General features: G+C 39.5%; 1 protein-coding gene across 1 annotated transcript in view; it reads left to right on the top strand.

The window, feature by feature from the left end:
* The first annotated feature begins 315 nt into the window (after positions 1 to 315).
* The window catches only part of LOC6575099 (protein toll), a 51,480-nt gene continuing 27,318 nt past the window's right edge, over positions 316 to 24,477 (top strand). Inside the window, exon 1 of the mRNA XM_002001081.4 lies at positions 316 to 735. The gene's annotated coding sequence lies outside the window, so the exon portion shown is untranslated. The remainder of the gene's footprint in view (positions 736 to 24,477) is intronic.

Raw genomic sequence — 24,477 nt, 5'->3', positions numbered from 1 at the left:
TATTTCAAATATTTTGTTTTGATTTTCATTTTACAAATTATTATCAAACAACAATTCTCTATATACTGAAACTTATATTTTATTTCTAATATTTATGTAAATTTTGTTTATATATATTAACAATATAAAATTCCCCAACTCTACCTTCATATAAATGAATCAAAACACCCAAAATAATAACAACACAATGTGGAGCATAACATATTCTGTTTGTAGCTTTCTCTTCCACCCACGTTGCACTGTTAAAAACTCTCTTCGAAACGTGAACGCTCTCAGCACTGCTAAGCGCGTCCCCTAGCAGTCAAACGAGTATGACGCTTCAGTGTACTTACAGTGGCCGTCGTGTGCGCACGCATAGCGCTTGGCAGAAGCATTATAAATATAGTCTGTGCATTATTCCTTCAAGCCCCGTCGCTCGTGTAGTTCGTGTGTTTTCGAGCAATTGCCAGTGGCCAGCAAAAGGTTTTGGCAAGTGATGCGTTGAACAGCAAATGAAAGCAAGTAACGCAATTTAATGCAAATGTGTGAAAGTGTGGAATGAATATTTGCCAAAAGCAAATTACAAACAAATACAGAAATAACAACTAAAATATCTATTGGACGGCTTGCTTAACAGTTTTTAGTGTGCGTTAAAAAAATAAAAATAAATAACATCAAATACAAAAGAACAGACAAGTTAAAGGAAACAAAAAATCGTGGATTAAATAATTCACACCACGCGGAGCTTTTAAAACGGTATGTGTTTACAGCCACATTATAATTACACATACAAGCAAGTGTTTTCGTTTTCGCACTACACTTTGAACCCGTTACTTGTAACTCGCATTTTTTTCATATTTAATGTCTCATTTTGCGCATTGCTTTCTGCGCCTAAGCTACGCTTGGCGCGCACTCTTCTATCTGTCTGTTTCGCTCTGACACACGTCAGCTATCTCGCTTTGACCTGTATGTAGATCAGTCAAATGCTGTTGGTATTTGTAGTTGGTGTTTAAAGCGGTTAATTTTCTCTCTCCCATGACAGAGTGTAAGCTGGAAGTAGCTGTTGTTACAGTTACACAATCAGTCAAAGCATTTGTTATCTATTATTTTGTATGCATTATTTCCGCGACTCTCTTTAACTGTTGTTTCGCAAATCTAACTGCATTTGGCCTTGACGCGTGCTTCGAACGTCGCTATCGCCTTCTTTTTCTGTCTCGTTTCTTTTTTCTTAAGCCAAAGTTTGATCTGTCGCACGCTTTTGTAAGCTTAGCTAAAAGCTCAGCATATCAGCACTCGGTCTGCGTGCGTATGGCTGCATATGTGTGTGACTGTGTATTTGTTTTTGCAGAACCTGTTTAAGAGTAAACAATAACAACAACAATAACAGCAACAGCGAGAGTGTGGCTACATTAAAAGTTTTTTGCGCTTCGCTCAACAGGTTTTGTTTTTCTTGCTTTTGTTGTGTTTTTGTGGCCAGAAAAGGTGGGAATTTCTATGGTTGATGGTTGATTATCGTGCGCCACTCAGCCGGGCTTAAAGCAAATTAAATGCATATGATATGAAATTCTAATTGGGAATTTACGGGGAACGTGCTGTGCAGCCAACTTAACGTATCGGTCATGGTGTGTCGAGAGCAACGGGACAATACTAAATAAATAACAATCTGACCTAAACTTTTAACCTGCGGTGATAAGTAAATGCTTTTTATATTCAAATTCAATTTGAATTCGAAACGGAATATTGTTGAAATAAAAATGCCCTTATTAGCATTTTGTAATTATTTCATTTATCGGCTCTATTATTATAAATACGTTATCCAAATTTTTACGACCTTAGCAAATAAATCAACACCAAAAAAAAAAAAAAAAAAAACACACACACACACACACAAAAATGCTGAACAATAAATTTCGAGATTTGTTTCAAAATGTACTTAAGAATATGCATTTCAGTTGATAAGTGTTCAGAGTTCAGGCAGCTCAGACCTTATCAATATTTAGCTGGAACAGAATTCTTGAGTATAATTTACATATATACATATATGTTTTTCAATATGTATGTTTGCTAAAAATAGAAAACAAAATAGGAACCTACTCTACTTGAGTTTCTGTTATAGTCGTATAGTCTACTTAGAGCACTTTCTTTATTTATGCATATACTTTTCCCTTTTTAAAATAAAACCATAAACTTGAATCTTAAGAGAAATGTTTTCTTCATGAATAATTCTAACAAATCGTTTTATTTATTTTTCATACTTTGGGAAGCTGTAGATATTGTAGTCCATTTAATCCTTTTTCGGTAAGACCTTAGCCAAAGTCTAAGCTGTCGTTAGATTAGATTTGGGTCAGTTTGTTTTTCGAAACGCAGCTTAGATGAAAGACAAGAACAACAACAGCTACGCCAGCAACAATGGGCCAACAGAAGATAAATCAAGTTTCAGTTTGCTACGGAAGTCATTTAACCGTCTGCTAAGCACAACAACAATAACAACAACAACATGAAGGAAAACAGTTGGAGTCGAAATGCTCAAGATGCTTCGACATGGCCTTTTTCGATCTAGTTAGGGCCACGTTAGTAGAAAGTTGCCATAATTGTAATAGCAGTTACGGTTACTGCTATGGCCAACGGGCCCAGACAGTAAAAGTTTGTCAGCAAAAATTTTAAATCCATTTGTGAAACGACATGACATCTGTATTTCACTGTGTATATGTGGGTTTTTGTTTGTTTGTTTTTTAATTTTGCAACAATGACACTCAATACTGTTTATTTGCTGGCTTTGTTGTGTGTTTATGACAGTGTTTATTTTATTTTTGGCAAGTTAGATACAATTGCACTTGCATGTATGCATACATAAACACTCACATACATACATATTTATATACAATAAGTACACATGTTCTTCATTGTTGTACGTTTAAGCAAAACTTTCAAATACAATAAAAATAACTCGGCCTCATAGCATCTTTTATTTTCAAATATTTATTTTGTATACTCTTTGGCAGCTGTTTTTCAAATTAAGCAATTTCGTTACACTCAGCAAAATCGGTGGTTTGTTAAGAAAAACTCTTAAAGGTAATAGACTTTAATTTCCATTTCAGTTTGATTATGTATACCATTTAAATTATTAGTGTTTTCTTCAAGTGCATTGAACTCAGTCATTTCTCTCAGTGCATCGGTTGGTGTTTTTGCCAATGACTCAGCAGCTGAGCAAGCGCCTGTTGCTCTAACGCACGAAAGCAACTGGCTTGGCCGCCATATTTGTTGACACGCTCAGCTGATTGCAAGTCGCTCAATCTGGCGCTCTCATCGTCTCTCTCCATCTCACTCGCACCCACTTCGACACTGCGTCTTAAGTAGCTTTATCAATTGTAGTCGCTTCTGTGGCTAAAGAGCGCCAAGATCAGCTCACTGACGTCACGAGATTGCACGACTTGTGGGCCTCTCTTTAATTAAGATCTTTCAGTTAACCGAACGAGTCGAAATTGAATTAATTTATTCATTTTCTTATTTAATCATGAATTTCGGTAAAACCCCGACTCCCGTCGCGACATTCTTATCGCCTTTGTCGTTCTATTATGAACGTGCACAATGCACAATTTTCCACTCGCCTAATGCCTTCATCAGCTGCACCCGGGGAGTGGAAAAACTCATTTATTTTTCCAGCGCTATCTGTTGACTCTGGCCTGCATTGTTCGTGGTCCCTACCTGAGCTCGATTGCCTTATATATTTATTCTTTTGAATTCTACCCTGTCGCTGGTCGCGCTATGTTTATTAAAAAATTCTTGCACCTGATCGCTGCGCAACGGTTTCTAGCCGACTCCTTTGTGTACCCTAACATATCGAGCGATTTGATTAGCGGCTGCTTTCTAAATCGATTTCGTAATTAAACACAGCCCAAGCAACTGTTGTCGCATGCGCTTTGTGTAAATAAGACATAAATTATGGCCATATACCCCATACCGAGAGAAAATGAAATACAAAAAAGCGGGAATGTATAAATAATAAACCTCTGGCGGGCCAATTAGCTGCCACGCCTACGTGCCAGCCATATTTCCCGACATTTCCAGCATATTTTCCCATTTCAATGAAAGTAACAGAACCACAAGAAACATTAGACGCGCCTAAACGTCGAAATTAGCGGCCGAAAAAAGAGAAATTTAATTAAAGCAACATAAACGTAAAGAAAAAGAATGCATAAATTTAAGCCACCGTCCACCTGGCGAGCGAACACCCACCCACCTGGCATGTAATATTGTAACCTCAAAGCAAAAAACGTGTAATTTTCACAGTCCCAAGCTGCTGCTTTCCCTGACTCCCTGCTCATTCTATTGCCCTCTCTTTCTCTCTCTCTCACTCTCCCTCTACTCCTGCTGACGCTTTTCACTAGCTAGGCAGAGCCAGGCCCAGCATAATGATTAGGGTCAGCATGAGGCGACCAAAAATAAAAACTAGCCAAACAGTTGGCCTTAAGTCGACGCTTTGATGCTCTCACAGGAAAAGCGAAAATAAATTTAAATTAATGCTAAAATTAGTATATGCAGACATATAGAACCTCTGTACCTCTATACCGCCTCTCATCTTCCTCTTACTGATTCTAACATTAATTTATCAAAGTGCTTTGCTTGGCTAATCAGTTATTGACTACCATTGCTGTCTCTTTCTATTCAGCATTTTACATTTTACAGGTCAGTTGACTTGCTCACTCTCACGTCAAGTTTCCGGCAAAGTTTTCAAACTTCATTAAGTATTTATAGCACCCCATGCGAAGGGTATAATTACACGAGTGGCAGCAGCATCCGCAGCAGCAGGTTGCCAACAATTTTTCGTTTAATTTTTTCTCATATTATTTTTGCCGTTTTGTGTTTGCAAAGATAAAAGCATTTGTCATTAGCATGAAGCGCCGAAGGTTTTCCAGCTTCGAATTTCTTGTGTTTCCGCTGCCTAATTCCCTAAATATTTGAACTTCATTAGCAGTCCAGGTGACAGCCGACAGGCGTCAGGCGTCAGAGCCTGGCGACTGCTTGACCTCTGCTCTAACCCCTAATGAACATTTGTTCATAATTTAAATTAAAGCCAATTTTAATGTAATCCGAACATCAGGCGGCCGAAATGCGCTCTTCATATTAAAAATTAATGTAAAAATGTATAGGAAGTAGGACGACAACAATGGGAACCTAAGAAATGGAAAATTTCAAGACGCTTGATTGCGTTTACGCTCAGCTACAAATAGGGCAAGAGAAGTAGAAAATGGTAGTAGTAGAAAGAAGTGGCAGACTAATAAATGACCTGCACTCAACAGAAATCGACTCTCAAGGCTTGAACCTATATATACTTTTATTAACATATTACCATTTACGTTTATTGTAAAGTTTTGATGAAATCCAAAGGAAAATATAGTTTTAGTATACCCTTTATTCTAATTAAAGTACTAACTGTTGACAGTGTATTAAGCAGTTAAAGACGAGTAGTAATGGAAAATATAAATGGAACTCAATCAAACCCAAACATTTTCCACGATGCATTCAGTAATTAACGAGTTCTCCACGAAGCACTCAAGCGCTCATATAATATGTGGGCGCAGGCACGAATGAAAAGACAAACGTCATGCCTGGCTGAGCGATGTCCCTTGAACACTTGAGGAGCACTTGAGGAGCTGGCAGTAGATGGAAGCCGCTGATTAGCGGCGTTGAGATAGGTAAAAACTGGACAGACGATGACCGAGCTCTGATAAAAGACGTCCCCTGAGAGACATTTCGACTCGCACACTCAACGCTCGGCTGGCTAATGCGTTGGCTTCCTCTGGGAGTGAGCAGCGCCTTAATAATTACACGCTCACGGAAAGGGCAGTTGATCATTGAACCAAATAGTCTTCTTGAAAATCGGTAGCCGTATGTGCTTTAGTGTATGTTGAGGTACAATTAAATTGGCACTCTTTGAATTATATATATCAGAGGGACAAATTGCTGGGGACAGTTGAAATTATATTGTAATCAGTTTTGTGGCCAATTTCTGCAATTTTAATGGTTCGTGTGAGTCATGTTTAAGTGTGATTTGGCATTTGCCTAAACAACAGAACACAAATTATATATGCACACACACACGCACATGCACACATTTCAAACTCACCCACATTCATATGTAAATGGAACCATAGGTCGAATGGTTCAGCTGCTTAGAATGCCATTAAAATCGGCGTTGCGTTGCTTTACGACCTTATGACCCTGTTACGAGCTCACCCCACAGCCAATAGCAGCGACGTGCGGTCAACGATTATCGAACACACACACACACACACACCAATGCAGATACATATAATTCTCTATCTAGGTTCTAAAGTTTACTGATGGACATTTAAATACTGTCCCGCTGTGCGTACGACTCGCCAAGAACTCATCGAAATCGGAGAGAAAAAGAAGAAAACGAAGGCAATAAAAAAGTGTCATAAACATAAAATTGATTTTAAGTTCTTCGTAAACTATTTCTTGAAGAGAGATCGGGTGTATAGGGTTCGTAATGTGGCGATCAAAAGCTATCGAATCAGATAATCTTCAACCCAGATCAAGGCAAATAATTAATCAATCGATCAAACCCATTTCAGCTACGTAATTAATATCCGTTTAGTTGGAGGGATGTCACAAATCTATTTATATACATGTCTATATATTATTTTAAAGTCACAATATCTCTTCTTAGTTGGTTGCTTAGATTAATGATAGCATGTTGATTAACTGTCCCGCCCCATTTTAAGGCCTTGAGCTGTTTCCGTAGGGTATTCAGCAGCGCGTATGCCTCTCTCTACCTGATTTCAAGCTTAGCTTCGTCTATGGGTTTTACCCACTCTCACCCAAGCCATACACAATATGCATCTCTCTTTCGGGGACACATACATGGGCTAATGACTGTTTTCTTCTGTCGTTTTTGGTATAATATCTGAATTGAGACGCGTGGGCAGGCCCGCTGGGACGGGTTTTGCGTATTGATTTGGCCGTCGTTCACATCACAGTAGATATTCAATACCTTATCGCATTAATTACTGTTATTGTTGGCACAATGCGCATAAATTATTTAAGAAGCCGCACGTTGATATTATCAGACGAAAGCGCTTTTCATGTTTTTTAATGACAAACAATCGGAGAACAGAGCAACATATCGTACCGCTCCGACATTTTTATGCTCGCCCAACGAATTTATGGCCCAGTCCCATAGAACAGAACATGGGAGAAGCAAGTTGAATGAACTGGCGGCTTAAAGTTCAGTTTGAAGAGACCCCAACTTATTAAGTCTGACAAATTCTATTCCATTCTATCTGGGTGCTGCCTACTCACAGCACTTCGGCCAGAAGGCAAGGCATTGTAACCACACGATGCACTCGGAAATAACTTTGTGGCTTACTCACGCCTAACGGGCTCTCGTGTTTCGTGATTGTGGCGGCCAAAAGGTGGATTGCGCCTGCGTAAACAGAGAAAACCTTTGTAATAATTCAATTAGGCGATGGAAAGAACTTTGAAAGGAAAGATGTTCTTTCTCTATGTGTGATTTAATACGATTTTGTGGCTGACCGAAATTATATTTTCCATTTGGATTTCTTTTGTATTTATATTTCGATTATGTTAATCATTCAATCAACGTGGGAAAGCCAACAGCCAGCCCATTCTGGTAGTTACACTAAGCAGCTTATACGCCACAGGGGTAGGGGAGGAGTCAAACAAGGAGGAGGAGGATGAGAGAATAAACAAACATTGACTTAAAGCTGGAAGCAACATTCCGTTGTTCTCGTTCTCCATTTAAAATCCAGATGTCTCGTTGTGCAATTACACTCCAGAATTTGTCTTCCTCCCACTTGACAATTATTTAGCCTGGCCAACATTAGCATAATGGAAAGGAAAATTCAGTTTGGCATGGAAAACTGTCGGGCGAAACTAAAAGCAATCATAAGATAAACACAAAACAGACTCCTCCAATCCGGTTAGAGCAGCAGAAACAATAATAATAATAATACAAAAAAAAAAAAAAGAAAAAAACACAAACTTTCATCATCTGCACTGCTCGAGAAAGTTAATTAAAAGATAATGACAATTCTGCTGCTTATGTTTGGCTGGCAGTGCACACAACAAACGAATGAAAATATAAATTGAAAATTATATTTCTTATAAGGACTCCGAGATGATAGCAGAGGACTCAACTGAAACTATTTCAACTTGCTGAGGCAGCCGAGCAGAGTAAATGCTGAAGAGGATTGATTCGAAATGTGCAATCGCAATTAGTTGAGTTTTTACTTAACCAACTACATTAGCTAAGCTCTTCAATTATGAATATTAGTTGGGAAAGTCTTCAGCATGCTCTTAATTAGTATTTCAGTTAAGCTAAAACTTTCCCATAGATTAAGTAAATGCCACACTGAATTAATGCTCGAAGCCAATTCAGATCTAAATTTAAACATTTTATTCCACATTTTTGTGAGTCAAACTCTACTTTAAGACGGAAAACTCTTGCTGCTTATATTTTCGCTTGCTCTTACACTTTTGCCACCTTGATGACTGGTTTGCATGTCTGCCATTTCGCCTGTCGACACTCAGCGTCTGTCAGCTGGCATGCTAAATATTGATCAATTATGCCCGCAGGGACAGGACCTCTGCGCTCTGCTTTCTGTCGCCTGTATCGCACAGCAGTGCCGAGGCTAAGCAATTAGCGTTTGCCCCACCACACTCGCAATACATATCAATCAGTCTGTTTGCTAACCCACTCTTTCTTTAATTCCTATTTGCAGGTAAGCATCTGACGAGCTGTTCAACAATAGAGTGAGTGAGTAATGCGCATACTTAGTGCCTGAGCTTTTGTGATGATATATACATACTTGAAAGGAGCTTCCTGCTTGAAATTTAATGCCATTTCAAATGGCAGACAGCTCTCATTATCCTCATCATTTTTGCTTTCGATTGTCAAGATTCATTGTCAAGAGATACCAGCGTAAGTACTTGAAATTTTTGGTTCGGCCTCTTTGAATTTATGGGAATCGAAACTTTCCCACCTTAGCGAGCAAGCAATAAGTGGGAAACTAAATTAGAAAAGTTTGTTCTTAAGCAACGTCTTTGAAATTCTCATGCAGTTTAACATGCGGATGAGGCTAATAATAATCGATATCGATCTGATAAAACTCAATTATAATATCAATTAACATTTGTGCAGACCATAAGAAAGCTTGATAAAAAAAATAAAAATAAAAAAAAGTTTTTCCCAGCTGGCCAACAATCGATGACAGTTAGAAAACCCAGAAAACACAGGCGACGAGAGAAACGTGAATTGCATAAAGTGTAGAGCCAAATAACCCAAAAATTGCTGACTTTTCTCCGGGTTGCCCTCATTAGAAATCCTCGAACATTTAATGCCAATTGAAGCGGCTCTAAAATGAAATAAAACAAAATTAATGAGCTACATTTCGTGCCTGACAACAACAACAATCTATACAAAACAAAAACAGCAAGGAAATGAGGGAAAAAATAAATTAAATTAAGCGCTTGTTTCTCAAGATTTCGTCCGTGCCTCGCCTTATTCCCAAAGCAAAAGATATACGTAGATGTACTGCAGCATTTTAGAAAAGTTTCTAGACCAATACGTCTAAAGCACAATTGATTGTAAATAACAAACACACATGTAGGCACACACTTGTGTGTTTTAAAAGCAAAGCAAATCGAAAATCGTGACGGGAATGCCTGAGAGCAAGGCTTTGGCTCAGTTTCACTTGCAGGCACATTGAAATTGTCGAAGCCAGCCTTTGGCTTATTTAGCCATATAGATGGCCTTAATTGCACACAAGCTCTCACAGACACACACACACACATACACACAGAATGGTTCTACATTTGATTCAATCAAACGCAGATCCATTGACTCTTCTCTTATCCTCCATTATTAAATGCTCTTTCACATTTAGTGACTTCTTATAATTGGAAATGATTTGCGTTTGCCAAATGTATTTCAGGCAGTAGAAAATTGAAAAAGAAAAAAATCATTTTCAATTAATTTGCCAACAGCACGAGTGCCGTCAGGCAGCCGCAAAATATTTTATTTATTTATATTAAGCCTGGCGGGCCCTCTGGAGTCAAAGTGTCAAAAGAGAGGCAAACAGCTGGGCGGGTCATAGTAGACGGGGCGATGTGAACGGAAAGGGAGCCAAAATGTTGTGCTTGAGTGGGAGGAATGTCCCTCCAGAGCAAACAAATCAAGCGACAGTGAAAAGATGGACGGAGATGCAGAGGAGGGGGCGCATTTTATGTAGATTTTATTTGCAGCAGTCGCGAGTCAAGAAATTCACACAAACAAATTGAAATTTGTATATGTTTTTTATACACCCGTATGCCAAACAAAAACATAAAGGGACTTGTTTGCCTAGCGCCCCACAAATGCTGCCGCAGTATGTGCTTAGCTCCACACTCAAGAGATCCCCAATAAAATTGTGAGTGAGTGAGAGAGGGAGAAATAGGTCTATTCTTCAAAAAGCGAATGTCATGTCTTTGTGGACAACATAAATTTGCTACTACTATTTTTAAGACAACGTAGTAGCTATTTAAGCTAAGTTTTAGTATCTCTGTAAAGTTTTATACTAAAATATAAATTATAATTAATAATAAATTTATAAATTTATTACATGCCTGTCAGCCATCCATTTCACTTCCATCTTCTTCACGTGATATATCATTAATTTTATAAAAAATATTTAAATAAAGCGCAACAAATAGGTAAATAGTTTTTTCTCCTTGATTTATGGCTACCCATTTACGCACTAGCTCTCCATAGTATCTCATAATAGACTCATATGGCTTGCTTTAATATTGTCTACAAAGTCAACTTAAATTTTTAGACAATATAAAATAAATCCTAACTGAAAACAAAGAAAGTGATATATGAATTTCTCAGGTAAATAAAAATAGAAATAGAGTATAGAAGTTTTCGATGCAATCTTGTAGCTGTTTGACTTTTGGAAGTGAACTAGAAAACATATGGCTGTTCGCTTGTTACGTGTCATCTTTTGTTGCTCCCATGGCTTTATGTTATTTTTTATACATTTTGTTTTTATTTACTTTGCGTTGATATAAAATGAAGTAAAATGAAAAATATTTGTGAACATTTTTATGCAAATCAATGGGCAGGGCACGCGCCCAAACGAACGCGCCAAAAGTCACCACAAAGACACAACAGCAAGCGAATAGGGACGCATAGGGCTAAGGAAGGATGCCCGTACGAGAGAGGTGGGAGTGGGGAGCGGCGAGACGGCGTGTCAAGCGGCCCAGAAATTCATAATATAATTTTGACATGGCGAAAGGACAGCTTGACAGCCGTAAACAGTGAAACATCAAAAAGTTATCGCAAATGCCGCGGCGTATCCTTTGCCGTGCCGTCGCCCAAGGCGCTGCAAGAAAAACAAAAGCGCGAACAATAAAAAAAAAAAAAAAAAAAAAAAAAAAAAAGAAGCAAACAAGAAAACAGCTCCAGCAGCCAGGACACATGTTCACCAACACCGGCTGACAAGCCATTTTTTTTTTTTTTTTTTTTTTTTTTTTTATTTTATTTTTTAACTTTAAAATCAAGGAAAAGTTGCCGTTACTTTTTCCCTTTTCGTTAGCTGTTTTTTGCATTCCTTTTTTTTTTGCGTTTTCATCGCCAGTGAAATGCATAAAGTTTTACACAAAAGTTGCTTGTTGGATTTGTTTGTCGCCAAAAGGATGGGCAATGCGAGAGTGAAACGGTGTGCAGTATATATGTACAAGTACAGTTACATACATATACATATATAATATATAGACATGTAGAAATAAATGTATATATGCATGTGTATGCACACATTAGTATATAAGTAGTAGCAAGTGAAGAGGTTCGGGCTGAGTTCAGAAGGTCGAACTTGCAAACTGACTGTGAAAGTTGCTTTTCCCTTTGTTCGCTGGGATTTTCTTCGGGTATTAGCATTGTTAGCCACATTTTTTGTTGGTGGCCCTGTTATGCTTCATTTTGCCACAAGCGCGAGTGTAACAGAGATAGAGAGTATTCAAGCAGAAGCTAAAGCAATAGAATGGGAAAAGTGTAAGATAAAGAAGAAAAAAAAAAAAAAAGGAGAAAGAAAACATAAGCTGAAGAAGTCAAAAGGAGCTCGTGCACTTTTGCGGTTGAAGGCGAGACCAATTTGTAGATGTGAAAAGTTTTAGAATCTGACTCTCTGACTCACTCTCCGGTTACCTCTTAGTTCCGCCATCACATTTCAAACAGACTGTTAACAAGCAGACACTTTGAATATTTCGCGACTGTGAAGATGCTGCGAAAACTTGAGAATTTTGAGTTGAGAGTAGCTGGCAAAGTAGCTGATAACAGGCGGAAAAGTGAAGATCTCCTCCGCACACCTGTTGGTTGGCTCAGTTGACTATTTGACATGCCGCTCTAATCCTATGCATACAAACACGCACACACTCACACACATACACATACATCGCTTATCCCTAATACGTATTAAATTCTATGAGCAAACAACTTGAATATTTTTAGCCACCTTTTGCAGAGTTGGCGGCATTTGCGCTTTCAATAAAGATCATAATTCATATTTTACAAAACCAGGATGCAAATACCAGCATACGGCGGCAATTCAATTGAATTACCAAGGTAACAGCACACGCACGTACATTTACATATATGCATGTATATTTACATATATATATGTATATCTATGTATTTGGAGCAGGTCCTGCATACAAAAGCTTCACAAGCTGAATGCACAGCACCAAAGTCCTTGAATGGAAGATTTAAGATTTTACCAAAACGATAAATTGCGGCAAAAGGTGTCTTTCATTCGTTCAACTATATATATATATATATATATAGTGTGTGCGTGTGTATGTGTGGTTTGTTGGTGTAGATTTGTTTGTCTGATAGCTTGAAAAAAGTGCCGAGAAACCTGATTTTTAACTGGCAAACTGAATGGCGCAGACTTGACTACAAAAGGTTTTGCTCGTATGGCTGCATATGCTGGAAATGAAATGAGATTTCCCTATAGATAACACACAAACACGCACACACACACAAACACGCAGCTATACTCATATCTCACACACATGAAGCGCTCGCTGTGTCTGGTTGTAGAAATTCTCAATTTGAATGCAAACATGTTGGATTATTATGATTTCCTTCTACCGCTGGCTGTTTTTTTCTTCAGCTGCTTTTTTTTTTTTTTTTTTTTAGTTGGTTAACTGTCAGAGATGTGTGTTTGTGTGTGTGTGTGTGCGAGGTATATATGCAACAATTTTTTTGTTGCTGTGACAAGTATTAAGTGCAATCAAAAGAAGATTTACCAGCGTCATGAATGAAATATTTGCATCATATGCTGCACACAAGAGGCAACAGTTTTGCCACGTACATATAGTTGCCAGCTGAGTCCTTAGAAACACACCCCCCGCATACACAAACACACGCACACTCACACATACACAGGACTGTATAGGTATCCTTTATCGCTGCTTGCTTGGTAAGCATAAAACTCATTTGACATGATATTTATGGCACTTTTCGAGCATGGCTAATAGAAAATGTTATCGCATGCACATTGCGCTAGACTCCTCTGCTCCTCTGCTCCTCTACACATTGGCGGCAGGAGCCGGAGTCTATCTTGATGCAACCAGGTGAGTTTTAATTATTGATTACGACGCCGTGTGTCGTGTGCGATGACAAACAGATGATAAGGCACTGCTGCCAGCGCAAAGTGAAAGGATCTGAACTCATTTTCAATTAAATTTGTTGCTGTTGCTCTTGATGTTGTTGCTGTCGTGTGCTGTGAGAGCTTGACAACAATAACAGCAATAACAGCAACAACAGCAACAACAATTGTAGCAACAACATTCGTAGGTTTTTGCTACATTTGGTTAAATTTTCTCATGACTTTTGTGTAACCTTTCCCACAATTGTTGTTATTATTATTATTGTTGTTGCTGTTGTTGCTGTGCACCAAATTGCTTAGACAATTGGGCACAAACAATCGATGCAATGCGACGAGGCAATCGCAATTGCAAACAGCCAGCTAGCCTTAGTCAAGCCAAGGCAATTCGAGCCAAGCACTGCTTACCAATGTTGCTACAATTTGATTTGGTAGCGCTCGCTACGTTTTCGCATTCGCATTCGCATATTCATGTTGACATAGGCGCATATGCGCATGCATAACAAAGGCGAGCTGCCAGCAGCATGTGCATCTATGTATCTGGTCTTCGACACCAGCAAGCCTGTGAAATTGAGCTGCATATATGAGCACGATATGAGCCGCTATTAATATGGCCCATATTGCATAGCCACGTTGCTAGGCCACGTTTACTGTCAGGTGCAGAATGCATTAAATGCAATGATTGATGGATTCATAAAAGCTATCAATGGCAAATATCAGCAGCAGTAAAATAGGGAATCATGATTCGCTATTTCTCAGTGTGAGAGCTAGAAAATTTTGGCAGTTTGCCGGCTGGTAGCAATAATTTTACTGAGCTTAAAGCTATCTATTTTACAAAATTTTTATTTCAAATATAAATATATAAATGTAATGCCAAGAAATATGTTGTTGTTTAAAGGAATGTTAATAAAGGATCTGTCAATAGATTTAAAGTCTAGACTCGCAGAATACTAGAGTGCAAATAAGCCGCTTATAGGCTTGCGCTGTATTTTGCTCATTAAAGTGAATTTAGTGCCTGGGGAGATACAAAATCGATGATTGTAAGAGCTGCCAGCAGCCAGCTGACTGAACGGACAGAGCTGACTGAACTGTGCACTTATCAGCGGTTAATAGCGCAATTGATAATTTTAAAGCAGCTCGCAAGTCAGATGATGTGTAAATGGACTGCATGTGTGTGTGTGTGTCTGTATGTGTGTACGTGTGCTCAGTTTATGGCTGTGCGGCTATCAGCGAGGCACTTTATGGTCGCAGCATGTGAGCGGTTCGTTAAAACGGTAAACGTAAAATTGGCAAAAGGCCGGCTATAAAATCGATGCAGGGCAGCAAAGCTTACAAAATACATACAATGCAAACGGTAAATGTGTATACATATATGTACATGTGAGTTTGTGTACACATGTGTGTGTCTGTGTCCGTATGTGTTTGTGTGAGCTTGTATATTTATGACCAATTTGGTAGAGTGCTTAAAACTGTAAACAGCGCATTGGCTGCTAGAGCACAAAAGTATGCAAAGTTAAAGCAAACGCGATTGCAAAGGAAACACAACAAACAGCACGCAGACACACACACATACACACACACACACACACACACACGTACAACCTACAAATATTGCGCATACGTCGCGTTCAAATTTGCATTGTTATCAGACGCTGGCAACGAGGCTGCGGTCGCTGACGCGTCTTGGGGCATGGCCCCACCATGCACCACACTCTGCTGCTGCCAAACAATGAGGCAGGCAGCGAGGCAAACAGCAGCGCTCGACTTGGCAACTGTTTTGGTCCCACTTGGCGTATGCGTAACTTCATATGCCAGCCAGCCATTCAGTCAGCACGCGTGTACATGTGCTATGTGCTAGTGTGTGTGTGTGTTTGTGCGTGTGTTGCTTTTATGCCGTATGTGTATGCGTTATTAAATTTATTTGACTTGACGTGCGCATACACACTGAAGGCAATGGAGGGGAGACAGACACACAGAGAACGAGAAAGAGAGAGAGAGAGAGAGAGAGAGAAACAAAAAAGATGGTGAGCGAGAGAGGGAGTGGAAGTGAGAACAGGCACTGTGGTTGCTAGAGAAACAGAATAACAAGAGAAAGTGACTGGGGAGTGGATGAGATTGTGAGTTGGGATTTTGTAGCGAGCCTCCATGGATTTTGGCCATGAGTAACTCGACACATAAATGTATAACTGTACGCATGCATTTGGCAACTGTTCTGCTATATGTAGCTCTGCCTTCCTCTTTATGTATGTATGTATGTGTGTTTCTGCCTTGCCTTGCCCATACTCATTTAATATTTAAATTGCTTGCGGTTAAAATATCTCAAATGTGTGTGTGCCTGTGGCAATTTATATTTTAAATTATTAAAACAGACTTATTACATTACACACGATGCATGCATGTGATGTGTAAGGCTGCCTCCATATGGTTATGTGAGTGTATGCGTGTGTGTGGGGCTCCTCAAGCTTGAGTTGGCACACTCATAACGAATACAGCATACATAAGTCGGGCGATTTGTACATCCTTTGTGGACTTATTTTGTATCTAATTGAATTTCGCATTTCACTTTTGCATTGTTGACCAAATTCAAGCTGTCAAAATAAAATGAAATTTCACTTCTAAAAAAAGCAACAGCAGGAAAAAAAAACAAAAACAAAAAAAACAACAACAGTTTGTGTATAAAATATGAATTGCTTAAATGAAAATATCGGAAAATTTATTTGAATATATTAACTTTTTGATTTCTATTTTTGATTGCATTTCAAATATTTTCAATGCATTGAAAACAATTGCTCATTTGATATTGATAACATTTTATGTTGATTTTTATTAAAGCAATATTTGTATTTATATGATTTATAAATATGTGTAAGCCACAGCACATGTTTACTCTTGAATATTTATTCATTCGCATTGTGAATATGTTTAATATTTATGAGTACATTTGACACACTACTTTGTGCTACGAATAATTAAAAGTTTTGCCACGCATTTGCATAATGCGAGTATCCTTCAATTTAAAAGTTTCATTTCAACTGTAAGTCGAGTAAGCTGCTTTGGCTGCTGATTGCGGAATACTACTTCAGGCGGGGAGCGAGTATATTTCGTTGTTGCATAAGGAGCTTAAAGCTTATTTAGGATTCAGTATTCTTTACTCCGGTTGCTATGCGCATAAGGAGCAATCTCTAATTTAATAATAAACCTCATCAAATGCTTATCTGCTATCAGCGCACAACAAATTGCCAACAGGCGCAATCATAAAAAAAAAAAAAAAAAAAAAAAAAAATCTCAAAGAGGGTAAGAGAAAAATGTGAAGATAATCCCATGTGTGTGTGTGTGTGAGTGTGTGTGTGTGCATGGCACATACGCACTCTGTCGTGACAAATGATGTAAATGCGCTGCCTCCACATGGCGCTATAGAGGGAGATCTACTTTTCATTAGGCGCGAAAATATTAAAGAGCCGACAGCCAGAAATTATTACGTTGGTCGCAGCATGGCGCAGCGAGGCAGGCGAACGTCATCAGCAGGCGATAACAAATTATATCCCACATACGCCGCATAGGCTGCACGTGTCATTGAGCAGCTCATCACGAACATTACCGCCGCCATCGCTGCTCTTAACATGCTTATACGAGCTAACAGCCAGCGTTATAGCCTCCTCTCATCCTCTCTCTCTCTCTCTCTCTCTCTGCCCTTCCCTCTTTCTGCTTGTCTGTCTCTCTTTCTCTCAGTTTTGATATGCTTGTGTCTGTTTTGATTGTCAGGCAAAGCCAAGGAACCGCCTAGAGCAACAGCGGCTATTCCTCCTAAGTCTTCGCCTTCGCTTTCTTCATCTTTCCCGAGCATGTGAGCAAGTCAACATTTGATATCGCATTGTTTACAGCTACCGCTGTATGGCCTCAAGCGGTTTATTATATATGTATCAGTTATGTGTATTATGACATTTCCTTTCCCAAGTATATACACAAGTACATATACTTGCGTATATCTATTTTTTCTTTTTTGCTCATTGCTTTATCGAACACACACACACACGCCCATACACATGCACATACATTAGTATTGAAATAGAAATCAGTTTGGCTATAAAAGCCCAACTTATGTGCCAACTTCACTATGAAAGATTTGTGTTTTTGTGTGGCCTTCAGCCTCTCGAGCTCTCTGCCCGGGACACGGAAGTGGGCGTAATTGCGTTTTTATGCTCGGCATTTGTAGGCCTTCATGTGTTCATTTCCGCACGCAAATAAACACAACGAAACCAGAAACGAACCAATCCACAATGTTGGAGGCAAAGTATCATGGCCTACACACGCATACATCGACAGTTATGTAAACACGCATGTGTACGTATATCATAAGAGTAACAGGATTCGTCTTGGCACACTGAGTAAATAATTGGAGAACTGAAATGATGAGTAATTTCAGCAGATCGGAATTTCTTACAATACCTAGGTATTTGTATTGTTAATCACATGTTATTAAGCTCACTTTATTCCTTATAATTTAAATGGAAACTGATTTTACGCTCGCTTTTAGAACTGAACTAAGAACTCTGGATTTCTTTCGGGAACTGCTTTGGTTCCTGGTAGAAATATTTAAATAATGGCATTGTAAATGATTCTATTGCTCGTATACATTAAAGCTCATTTACTCCATATGATTGCAGATAATATTGTATTCAGCTTACACCGAGCTGAAGGCGCTCCCAGTAAGGCTTTAACCTGTTCAATTCTGCTTGATTATTTATTGTTTAGCGCAGCACAATTTATTCCAGATTGTATCTATACAGTGTGTCAGATAAATATATATATATATACATATATATTTTTGTATACGCATTTTTATTATGCTACGTACGTTCGTATGAAAGGAGTGTTGACAAATGCCTGGAAACGCCTGGAGCTACCCTACGGCAGTTCATAAAACGCTATCCATCGCTGTCTGTGTTGTAGCACAATCATAATCATTAAGCCATTATTGTTGCTGTTATTATTATTTCACTTATACGCCTTCCAATACAAATGGCATGAGCACAACAACAATAATAATAACAACAAGAACGACAACAGGACAGCCATAATCAACCACCCACATATACATATATATAAATTGTACAATTTATGGGAACGGGCATCGTTCGAAAACCACTTTTCAGTGATTTACGTATTTTGCGAGAGCCGTGGTGCTTCTGCCAATGGATTTTCCTTTGCGTTTTCATCGATAAACAACTTGAAATGCAATGCAAAAATATAAATGAATTGCAGAGAGGAGACGGTGAGAGTGAAGTGCGCATACTTGACAGACATTTATCCTCTACGCCCTGTAGCGTCAAGTGTTGCGTCCTGGCATTGCTGCATTGGTCCGTGATCTGTTTGTCGGTTTTGAAATCTGATTTTATGGATTTTCATTTCGTTTGACTTTGCGCTGATTTTCAATTGCTTTGCCCAAGCACTCCTCCTTATCGTGCTGCCTCTCTTTTAATAATAAATGCGGAGACAACCCAGACTTGGCGAGGAATACTCACCGTCTCGCCATCTAACCGTCTCTGTCTCTGTCTCTGCACCACTGCGTGTTTGCTGACTGTGTGGCTAGCTAGCCATGAGTCTCCTGGCAAGGACTTGCACATTGTTTATCTTTCATTTCTGTGTGTCTGTATGTGTGTGTATGTGTGTGTGTGTGTGCACAATCGGTAAGTTCTTGGCTCTTTTTTATGAAATATTTATGCCAAGCTTTGGTCAACAGTGAAATTGATTTCTGCCGTTCAATAGCCATTAGCCAAACACCCACACACAGACGAGTGTATATATATGTGTGTGTGTGTCTGTGCACCATCACCATGTCTGGCAATTATCACCGCATGCCACCGTTCGAGCATGTTGACATGCCCAAACAATTAAAGTTATGACCACCGGCGCACACGTTGCTGCATACATGAAAAGCATGAATACATCAGCTCGAAATTTCATTATGTTTAATGTGCGCCTACTCACCACTCCCACTCATTTCACATTTTGCAATAATTTCTGATCAATTAATTGCTGTTAAATGTTCATCCAGTTGCATTGTGGTCGCTCCCCTGTGTGCGTTTATTCAGAGAGCCGGCCAGGCCAGGCTATTATCATTAATATTATCAATATTACCAGCATTTCATCAGCATTGCAGGCGGCCAGCAAACAACATCATTATCTCAATAAAGTTCTCCGCAAAAATGATGAAAGTACTTGTATTTAAATTTTAATAATTTGTAATATGATTGCAGCTGTGGCTGTTGTTGTTTTTGTTGTTGTTGTTGTTACTGTTGCAACTGCTGCATTTTTAAGCGCATTCTCCATCAAATAAAACAACAACCCCAAATATGTTGTCTTTGCTCGGAATGTAAACAGCAATTAAAATGCATATCAATTGTTGCAAAGCGTTTGCAATTTCAATAGTTTTAAATAACTGCATAATTATGCTTAAAGGCAATTCGCAAAGAGATGCTCATAACATTATAAATATGTCAAATTAAAAAAGAATACACAAACAGGGCTTAATGGCATTTGTCAGGTATTTTTGTATACGTAACACAGTTACATAAATATTTATCGCATTAATTAATTTAAATTGAAAGCTCGGTGTTAGCCACTTGACCTAAAGGATTAGCAAAAGTATTGCCCTTATTAATAAATGGAATTAAGGTAGCATTAATTCAGACAGACTGTTATCAGTCTGCCAAATGATAACAATTAGTTAATGCGAGGCGAATGCGATTTATCATTTTGTCAAATGCAGCCAGGGAAATTAGCTAAGCCCAACAGTTGGTTAAATCAATTGGAAACAAAAAGAAGTCCCATTTTGGCAGTTGAACGAAATTGGTTACGCCAACACGCCCACTCAATCAGCCACACACTAATAGACACACACACACACACACACACACAGTCAAACAGTCGTACAGCAAGAGTTGTTTATTAAAAAAATCATTTTTCATTGCCATAAACACACACTCTGGAAAGGCCTAGGCAGTGAGCAGGTGGAGGCGGAACGAATGCACGACACTGCCAGGACACGCACATGACAGTCATCAGTCAGTTGGTTAACTCGTAGCTGTTCCTGCGGCTCCTGCTGCTCCTTCTGCTCCTGCTGCTCGCTTAAGTGTTTGCTCGAGCTTTACTCGCGCACTGTGACCATAATCTGCCACAGGCACTTGCTCAGCGACACTTTAACAGTATTAAAAACAACAGCAGCGACGAAGAAGAAGAACAAGACAATGGCAGAGGCAGAGACAGGAAGCAGCAGACGGACGGGAGGAAGATAGTCATATAAATAAACATGCGACTGGGACGGAGTGAAACTGTATGTCCTTGCATAGCCTGATAAATGATGTTGCGACAATAATTAATTATACGACGAGTGTGACGGTAGCAGCGGCGGCCAGAAGCAGAGGCATGTGTAAAGCGAGCACCGGCCGCAGATAGGTCAACTGTAGGCGGGTGTAGTTTGCACCGCAAGTATGTCAATTTAATTTACGCGGTATTTTGCTGGGTGGCAGGAGGAGAGCTGAATAGACCACCGGCCACCACAGCAGCCACAAAATGATGCCTCAAAGATTTCAGTTTATATTTAAAGTGCACATACTATTCAATTGTGTGTGTGTGTGTGTGTTGTCAGCATGTGAGAGTGTTTGAGTTTTGTGGCTGACACTTTGCAGTGTGCATTTTATGTCAAAGCATATTAGAGTCGAATCAATATACACACTCTCTCCCACTCTCTCTCTCTCCCTCTCTCACTCTATCTCTTGCTCTCTTTATTTTTCTGTACCTTGGCATAGCTGAGAGGCCTGCAGGCGAGCAATTAAATTGCCATTTGAGTTATGCCAGCAAGTGCAACTGTGTGTATGTTGGTATGTGCATGATTTAGACATTTCAATTTGCATGTGTTAACATGCAATGCAAAAAGGATTCGATTCTTATCGTTCGCCCACTCGCTAACTCACTGGCAATGCCAAAGGCCAACTGCCAACTGGCAACTGGCAACTGGTTCTTGCTCCTTGGTTGATCCTAGCCAAATAACTGCCAACTGCTAGGCAGCCCCGATACAAAGTGTTTTCCAAGCGCTTTGCTCGCTATTTTCTTTCTTTCATTCTTTTCTTTTGCCATTCCTGCTTGCATTTCGCATTTCGGTTGAGGTTTATTATGGTGCAACTTTCCACACTTGCATGCCATGTGCCAGGATACCAACGAACCATTCACTGCCTGCATTCACTGCCCTCCCGCCCTCACCGTTGAGCTCCACACCAACAAATATGCGACTACATATGCCACAGCAGGGGCTGCCACAACCACTCGCCAAGCACCTTCTTTATGTGGAAATTTGAATATCCTGCGGTAATTTCCACTATTTTTAGTACTTTGTTGCCCTTTTGAACTGTCAGTACTACTATGGAGCTTACATATGCATACATTGTACATGTGGGGGCATGTGTGTGTGTGTGTGTGTGTGTGTGTGTGTGTGTGAAGGGCAGAGCTTAGGTAACGCCTTGGGAGTTAAGTGCCCAACACTTGCACCACCAAACTACGCTGCGCTGCGCATCTTTTGTGGCATTTGCAGAGCTCCAGTCAACTTTCAACTTACTCCAAAAGCGGTCCTCCTATGTGTTTGTGTGCTTGTATGTGTGTGCGGCAAATGAGGCAAGGCTTCGTTTATATTGTACCCCTTTATATGCATGCTAGCTGGCTGAGTTTCATTTTATAGATTTTTTCATATGCGACAAATTGCAGCAACGGGTTGACTACAAATTTAGTAAATATTTTACATAATTATCATTTTTGCATATATACTTAAATATATATAAACCAATAAAACTATAAATATCTCAGTTGAAGAGGCAAAGCAAACCTCTGTTCAAAAATAAAATTGTAGAATAAACTTTAGATGATTATTAACAAATGTTTAAGGTAAATAAAGCTCAATAAAATAAAAATTAAAAAAAATATATATCCACACGCACACATAAATATTTTTATACAAAATCATTCATTTTATGCTACAAAAAATAATATAAAAAAATATATAAATGTGTTTACGCAATCGAACTGATTAATAAAAATAATATTTTTACTAAAATATAAACAAATATTTCTCATACAAATATTCCAGTCGTGAGCAAAATATCGCATAGCATTTAAATCGCTTTAGTTTTGACAAAGTTATTGAAATGAAAATATTCGAATTAGTTTTGTTAAAAGCCAACTTTACGTGAAACGTGAAACTTGGCAAAGTTTCATAACTTTGATGTGGATTTTTGGTAGTGTTCCATTTGCGAAACCTAACAACAGCTAATCATCTAGCTCTCTCGCACACACACACACACACACACACACACACACACACACAACCAACATAGACACACACATTCGCACGCTCGTGCATGGACGCAATTAGAAGGTTTTTGGTGGTCGGAACGTTCGTTTGTTGATTGAGAAATTAGCCAAGTCGTGGAACTCATCGAGGGCTCAGGTCTTTTGCGCCGTTACAGCGTACAAAGGCCAAACTGTATTATGGCTATGACTGTGTATATGCATAAGTGTGTGTGTGTGTGTGATGGGAATGTTGGCATTGCGTGTGCGTCGATTTGCTCATTTGCAGCACATTGCCAGCTGGATAGAATTTTAGTGGGCAAATGTAGCCCCTGTAAGCCGGCAAATGCCAACTTTTGCGAGTGTATTTGTGTGCGTGTGTGTGTGTGTGTGTGTGTGTGTTTGAGTGTGCGCGTGACAATTGTTAGTAGAGAGTTTAGCAAAAGTTTTGGCGTTTTGCCACGAACTGTGCACTTCATAATTTTGGCCTGGTCTTCACGTGCAGCTAGCCATTTCAGCTTAGGCCTAATCGACACTTTGGCTAACAAATTTGTGAGTGTATGCGTGTGTGTGTGTGTGTGTGTTGGCCACATTGATGAAGTTGATCGTTTAGTTTATGCGTCAAGTGCGTGCTCTGCATGCCAAACAAAAAGCAGAAGAAAATTCAGATGAAAATTGAGCCATGTTGCAGCAGAAAAGAACGCGAAACGTTCCATCTGCTAGCCGCACATTAACCTCAAATCGATTGGGTCGAAACGCATAGCGAGCAGCCAACTGATATGCCTAACGTGGTCATCCAGCTTCACGTGTAAACAACAACCAAGCTCGTGTCCAATTATGGGCAGCTTCGTTGGGTCAACAGCGAGCGGGTCATTTGGGCCAACTACACATAGTTTGCGGCGCAGCGGGGCCAATGACTGAGGCGTGGCAGCGTATATACTAAAAATAAATGAAGACATTAGCGACGCTCAAATGACATGTTATCGACTTTGTGACGAGCGGGGCGAGCGGCTGCCGCAGGGGCCAACCGTTAGGTAGCTAACACCCAGGCCAAAACCAAGCCCAGCCCCAGACCTATTCAGTCGTCCCCGCTGCTTTGCAATGGCCCATTCTAGATCATAAACACACAACAATAATGCGCAACCGTCTGCTATGGATGGAGTTTTGTTTTTCTGCCTCTCTATCTAACTGTCTGTCTCTCTCTCTCTCTCTCTCTATCTCTCTATCTCTCTCTCTGTCTGTCGTTGTTTTGTGCCTTTTTAAAGCGCTCGTTTTAGCGCGCTTTAGATTCTAGACTATGATACAGAAACATGCAAACTTCCGGAGCAGAGGGCGGAAGTGCAGAAGCGACAGCACAACCATACACACACCATACGCACACATGCACACACACAAAGAAAGGCTTACACCCGCACACGGAGGCACACATGAAAAAGCCATTAACTTGCCCATACACATGTATTTTGTGCAA

Source organism: Drosophila mojavensis, unplaced genomic scaffold, assembly GCF_018153725.1.
Source record: "Drosophila mojavensis isolate 15081-1352.22 unplaced genomic scaffold, ASM1815372v1 contig_231, whole genome shotgun sequence".
NCBI lineage: Eukaryota > Metazoa > Arthropoda > Insecta > Diptera > Drosophilidae > Drosophila > Drosophila mojavensis.
This window is presented reverse-complemented; position numbering and strand designations above follow the sequence as displayed.